Source organism: Phalaenopsis equestris, unplaced genomic scaffold (assembly GCF_001263595.1).
Source record: "Phalaenopsis equestris unplaced genomic scaffold, ASM126359v1 Scaffold000196, whole genome shotgun sequence".
Classification (NCBI taxonomy): domain Eukaryota; kingdom Viridiplantae; phylum Streptophyta; class Magnoliopsida; order Asparagales; family Orchidaceae; genus Phalaenopsis; species Phalaenopsis equestris.
The window spans coordinates 403,443-410,242 of NW_018164638.1; the positions used below are offsets into that span (position 1 = coordinate 403,443).

The 6,800-nt window shown below is 33.1% G+C and overlaps 1 protein-coding gene across 1 annotated transcript in view; it reads left to right on the top strand.

Moving 5' to 3' along the window:
- Positions 1-6,800, top strand: part of LOC110022521 (pyruvate kinase isozyme A, chloroplastic) — a 43,561-nt gene that overhangs the window by 29,817 nt on the left and 6,944 nt on the right.

The window sequence follows — 6,800 nt, forward strand, 5'->3', positions numbered from 1 at the left end:
TACAATCGAACCGCGACCGGGATGGAAAGATGGTTGCGAGCGCGGGTAGGGATTAAGTAGGGTTTTATTAGTATTATTATTATTATTATTATTTTATAATGTTTAATATTTTAAAAAAAACTCGATTTGTGCATTTTCACTTGCGCATCAAATCATAGCAAAATGAATGTCTTTTTTAGGTAATTTCGACGTTCTGGACGCGCTGGAGTAGTCCATTTCGTCATCCGAAGTTATTTTGACAAATTCATCGATTCGCATGTGATTTGTTCGCGTGCAGAATTATAGCAAAATGGGTGTCCTTTCTAGCTAAAAACGATGTCCCGGACGCGCCGGTGCAGTCCATTTCGTTACACTAGGTAGTATGGACAACCTCGTCAATGATCAGTTAAAAAATGCGTCAAATTCTATTTCACTTCAAATTTCAAGTTCTTGATCGATCGTTTCAAAAATTGACTTGTGTTTCAATTAATTGTGAAACCTTTACAAGTGTAAGTGATGCGAACTATAATATTTGTGTGTATAAATGTACTAAAGTCATTATAGGTGTCCTAAGGCTTTTAAACCCTACGGAATCTCTCTTTGGGCCTCCACATGATGGTCCTTAACCACTTAACCAAATGATGATGGTTTGAGACCACCCAGATGAGGCACCACAAAAGAATCAGGAAGTGATTCAAATTTCTAAAAGGGGTGGGTCCCAGTTCTAGTCCTTTAAGATAATCGATAGGAAAGTCTTATGATTAGATCCCAGGCTCTATGAGGAGGAAGGAAAGACCTCACAAAAATGAGGTCAACATGCCTGACGTATCAATCTATAAATTTTTTCTTGAAATAAATCATTAAATTCAACAGTAAGTTTTCACTTAATAAACAAATATAGTCTTAATATGCATTAAATTTATATGCAAATGCTATGTATGATTGACCAAAAGTATAATTCATTACTTTATAAAACTGTAAATTTTATTTTAAATTCATCCATTCCCGCTTTAATTTGACTATGCACCCCCCCTTTCTACTTCTTTAAGAGTCATATCAGGATTAATGTCATACCTAAAAGTATCGTTAAAATTTTACTAGTATGTACCATCAAAATTTGAACTCGAAGGTAACCTCTGCTATTTCTTTTATCGTGCATGGGTACATCGCTTCCCCTGCCTATACCATATGGAGGTAATCCTATATGATTTAAGCCTTTACATATCACTTCTTTTAATTACTTTCATTTAAGATTATTGAAATCACCATTATCCTTTTTCATTTTCACATCATTTATTTAGAAAATTCTTAAGTTCACAATATGTTTCTAATTATAAAAACTTTTGATGAAATAATAATACTGTGCTTTATTAAAAACAACTTACAAACAAGAAAATAAATATTCATATGCTTAAGGGTTTGTTCGGGGCAACTAAAGTTTATTAATAAGCTAATGTGTAGCAGCTGTAGCAGGAAGCTGCTGCGTAGAAGTCTGTTATCTGTTTATTTTTTGTAGTTTGAAAACAGTTGTATTGTAGATATTCTGGACAAATGATTGTTTACAACATAATTATTTATACTTGCTTATTCCATACTTGTAAGTAAATATCCAGTTCGAACATTACAAAATAAAAATAGACATATCACTAAACAACGAGTAACACAACCATCAAAATTAAAAAAAAAAGACTACTAAAATAACAATCAATAATATGATAATATAATTTTTAAAATACAGCTGATATAGATCATGAGATAAATTTTCTTTCAGAGAAACTCTCCACTTCGGATCACTCTTGACGGTGGAATCGTCCAACTTATTTGCCCACTTGAAGATGTCACAATTTTCTATTATTCTTCTTAGACACCTGTAAAACAGTCTCCTGTAGCTATGTGACTCTCGCGAATCATTTAAAACTTCTTTTCCTAAAAAATTCTATCAACAAACTTTCATCCAAACTAGCATACACCAACCCCACATAATCTAATCATCCAACAAGGTTTGCATACACAACACACAATTCAAATGAATTTACATTTTACACAATAAATTCAATATTTATCGCACAACACTCAAATCTGTAAAACCACATCAAAATGAATACCATTACAACACCTAAACATAGGGAAATCAGGGTAAAATAGTAAAATACGCACGATTACAACTACCATCATTCTTTAAACTTCAAATTATAGATTCAAATGCCATAAATTTAAATACATAAGAATTGTGTTAGGTTTGTAAATTTCCCTAAACAATATAAAAAAAGGAGCACCCGAAACATTCTAAAATCCCCACAGAAAAAGGAGCACTCGAAACATTGCTGGTAAAACCAGCTTGTTCGAATTCCCAATCCATATTCATTAAACATTGTTGTTAACGAATGTACCACCAATTATCAGCCTTTTCTCAATATTTTCACTCAAATTTCAAAATTTTTGATGAAATCCCAATCCATATAAGTGAAATACATAGCAGCCAAAAGATTGTTGTTCATATATCGCTCTCAAGCATTTCTCAAATTCACACTCATTTATCACAAATCAACGTCGTAAGAAGGAAGTAAAAGTGCCAAAAATTTTAGGGTGATAGGTATGTAATCATATAAAAAAAAAACTAACGTAAGACGCTATGTATGCATCAACCAAAGACCACAAAACGATTGAAATCACAAAATATATAGAAAAATTGGGGTTGTAGCCATCGAGAATAGAGAAAAAAAGGAAGTCACCAGTGCTATGTATGTAAAAATAAAAAAAAAAAGAAAAATCTCTGTGCAAACCATATGACTCATAGAGCAAATACATGAAGAAGATATGAAGGGTAGAAGATACCGGAGGAAGAAGGAAGCAAACGCCGTAAAAATTCTATCCAGTTGTATCGACGAGCGAAGAGTAGAGAAAAAATCCTAGGCAGATCACATGCAGGGTGAGGCCGAGCTGGAGGGAGGAGGGAGGTGGGAGGAGGGAGGACAAGTTAAAGAATGCCAAATAACGCAGAAGAAGTCGAGACAGGATCGTGTTGCGACTTATCAGACATGTTTAATAAAACGCGCTCGCGCCGCGTCAACCAAAGGAACGGAACCGCGACAGCGTGCCACGCTGCAACATATAATCTACGTCACATGCACCCTAAAAGACCTTTGAAATACTTATTCCTTCAATTCACTTGACTATCCCATATATCTGTTAAAGATGCATATAACTATAAGAGTCTCACCCTAAAAGAAAGACTTGAAAATATATCTAATGACATAACTAAAATGACATATAAATAAGTATACAATTCCTTTCTTAAAATGTTTGATTTGTTTCTTTGCACAAGATTCCTCTTTTCTCCCTTATAAGTTTAGTGGGTTCAACTCCTAATTTTCTGTCTTCAATATCTGATTAAGTTAATCCCATTATTAGCATTTAGTAAGTAATTCAATGGTTTCATTCAAGTAATTAACATCATAAAATCCTAAACACCTATATGGTTTGGTTTTTACGATTTGCACATGAAGCTTAAATTCGTACATGAGCCGTCTCCCTTCTTTGCACCAAAACCTTCAACTTACAATATATGATTTAAATTCATAAACTTTAAACGTTAATATTATATCCTATTTAATTAATTAAATTTATATATTTAAAATTTAAACTAAATCAAATAACTCACCTTATGTTTATGTCAATTTCCTTTACTTGCACACTGCAGCCCGCACTCCTTCCTTCATCTTCTCCTCTTACTTAAGTCTAGACCCGACCGAGTACAGTGCCAATGCTCTTCTTCCTCCGACCTCCTTCCTTTGCAAGCAAGGGTTTGCTCCTACCTACACACACGAGTCTTCTCCTCGTCTTCCTTTGCATTTGAGCCGCCCGACCTCCCTTCTCTACCGCTCGAGGTCGATCGAGCACGGTAAGTTTCACATGAAAGGGAAAAGCCACACAATTCTTCCTCCTTCTTCTCCTTTTGAATTAGGGCACAACGACTTCTCCTCGGCTTGATAGTGGCTTCGAATGCAAAACTCCTCGACGAAGCCGCAAACTAGGTTTGGAAACAACCCACCTCCTTTCTTCCTTATTTGATTTCTTCTTTTCTCGATCTCTTTGCTATATTTATTTTTTGTTTAATTTCAGTTATTACAAAAAGTCTCTTTTTCTTATCATATGTTAGTCATTTTAAAAGTTTCTTTGACTAGACTCATAGTAATGTGTGGGGCCTTCTATTATATTGCACGTCAATTATACCTACTCTGACAATCATTAATGATTACATTACGTATACTTGAGTTTATTCACTTTGCTATGAATATGAAATATTGTCTCTTTAATAAATTTATACCGTCTATTGAAACTCAATTCTCCTCCAACATTAATAAATTCAGTTCTTGTAGTGAATATATGTTGTGTGAGTTTCATGATTTTGCTCCAACAAAAGGGAATCATGTTTTTATACACATCAACAAAATGATGTTGATGAATTTAAGAATTCTCACATTTTAGATGCTCTTTGAAATTTGTTGCTTAAATCTTCTCTTTCATTTAAATTTTTGGTTGAAGTTTTGGGCATGACAATTTATTTAATTACCTTATCATGTCTGAAAGTTCTAATCTTTTTTTCTTTAATCGTCTATTCACAAGTATCCCAACTACCTTGATATGCATATTTTCAGTTTTTTTATTTGTTTATTTACCATCCAATGAATGTCTTATTTTCTCCATTCGGTCTGTTAAATGTGCGTTTATGGGTTATAAAATTTCTTACAAAAGGTCATATTTATTATAATCCGATCTTTGATAGATTTTGTATATCTGGTCAAATTGTTTTCTTTGAAAATCATGTCGTGTCTTTGCGAGAGAGATGTGCTCTCTAATTTTGATGAACTGAATTCTAAACTTGGTTAATTTAGACATGTATTTGTGTATGATACTTAGTCAGCTGGCCATTTGCGTCTATCCAAATTGATTTGCTACCTAAGCTTGCTCGTTGAAATTCAAGCAAAATATTGAGACTTTCTTTCACAATCGCCTATTATTCAAATTAGTACGGGTTTCACATTACCTTGGCCTATTGTCCCATTTATTCATGTTATTTATTAAACATGATTGTCTGCGCAAGGCAATAAGAGAAGAACTTCAAGCTCTCGAGGGCAAGCTTATATTGGATATTGTCATTGACCTCCTAATGTTAAAGCCAATGGCTATAAATGGATTCGCTCCATGTTGATGGTACTTTAGATTGCTAATAGCTATGCTTGGTTGTCATTGTTAGCAATCATGAATATGGGGTTTATGATGAAAAAACTTATGCTTCTGTGGCTAAAAATATCATTTATCCTGGTATTCTGAAAGAGGAGATTTTACATGGTTCTCCCACCTAACTTCTCCTTTTCTTTGGATGTTTGTACATTGAAACTCTATTTGAGTTGAAACTGGCTTTCTAGGCATGATTTGATAAATTTTTGATTGATTTTATTTCTCCTTTATGTAGAGCTGATATGGCTTGTCTTTATTTTGCTGAATTTATGTACTAGTCTTGTTCTTCTCTTGATTTATGTTAATGATATTGTTAGCATTGAGACAGATTTGGCAGTGATTGCCCATCTGCGACAAGATTTTCATGCTACACTTCATATGAAGAATTTTGTTCGTCTCACTTGTGCCTACACTTCATATGAAGAATTTTGTTCGTCTCACTTCTAAGCTTTGAAATATCACACTAATCCTTCCGACTTTTTCTTGAATCGACATAGGATACACAGGATCTGATTTTATTGTTAAGCCTTCAAAAAACTTCCCCTACAAATATTCCATTAGGAAGAAACAAAAAGTTTTGTAGTGAGGAGGGTTATCATGTTCTCCTTGATCTTATTTAATCTTATTGTCTTTTGATGGCTTGTAGGTAGCTTGAACTATATACCCATCACTCGACGTTATATTTCTTTCTCATTTAGCAGATTAATCAATTTATAAAACTCCCCTTTACTTGAATTTATCTGTTATTGATCAAATCATTAGATATTTTTCGTGGGATCAGCGGATTGTAATTTTCAGCCGGCTCTCTTCATCTTGTGGTGTATAATAATGTTGATTGGAATGCGTGTCTTGATACCTAATAGTCTATTATAAACTGTTGCATAATTTTTTGAGACTATGATTTCATAAAAAAGTAGGAAGCAAACTCGTGTCTAATTTTCTATGAAGTTTGAATACCATGTATTGTTAGCAGCCTATTCTGAGATTATCGGGCTTCTCGATCTTTTATTTGAATTTTATTTGAACTTTTTTTTTCTCAGAATAATCGCATAATTGTCCATGCAGACTATATTAGTGCCATTCAAATTATTGCTGCTCCTGTTTAGCACGAGCATGCATAACATATTTAAGTAAACTGTGATTTGATTTAGGAATCTTTAGACATTTATTTCTGCCCCTCATATTTCTACTAGGCTTCAAATCACGGCATGATAATGTCATTACTTTTTTTTTTGCTGGAAAATTAATGTTCCTTGAGTAACTAATATTAATTTGAGGGGATATCAGCTGGATATATGATGTCACATTTTGGCAAAGTTAACCATAATTTTCTTGAATTCTCTTATTATTACTGTAAATATTATATAATCACTGCAATAGAATTTTTTTGATCAACTTGATAGTATAAATAGTTTTATTAAAGAATTCTAATGGAAGTTTCTTATTCGGCCAGATATACTTACTGCTGAAACTCAGCCTTGTAATATGAGAACTATTTTTTATATAATGATAAAAAGTCTATCCAATTGAGATATGCTGAGTCACGAATATATATACATATATATATATATATACTTCTT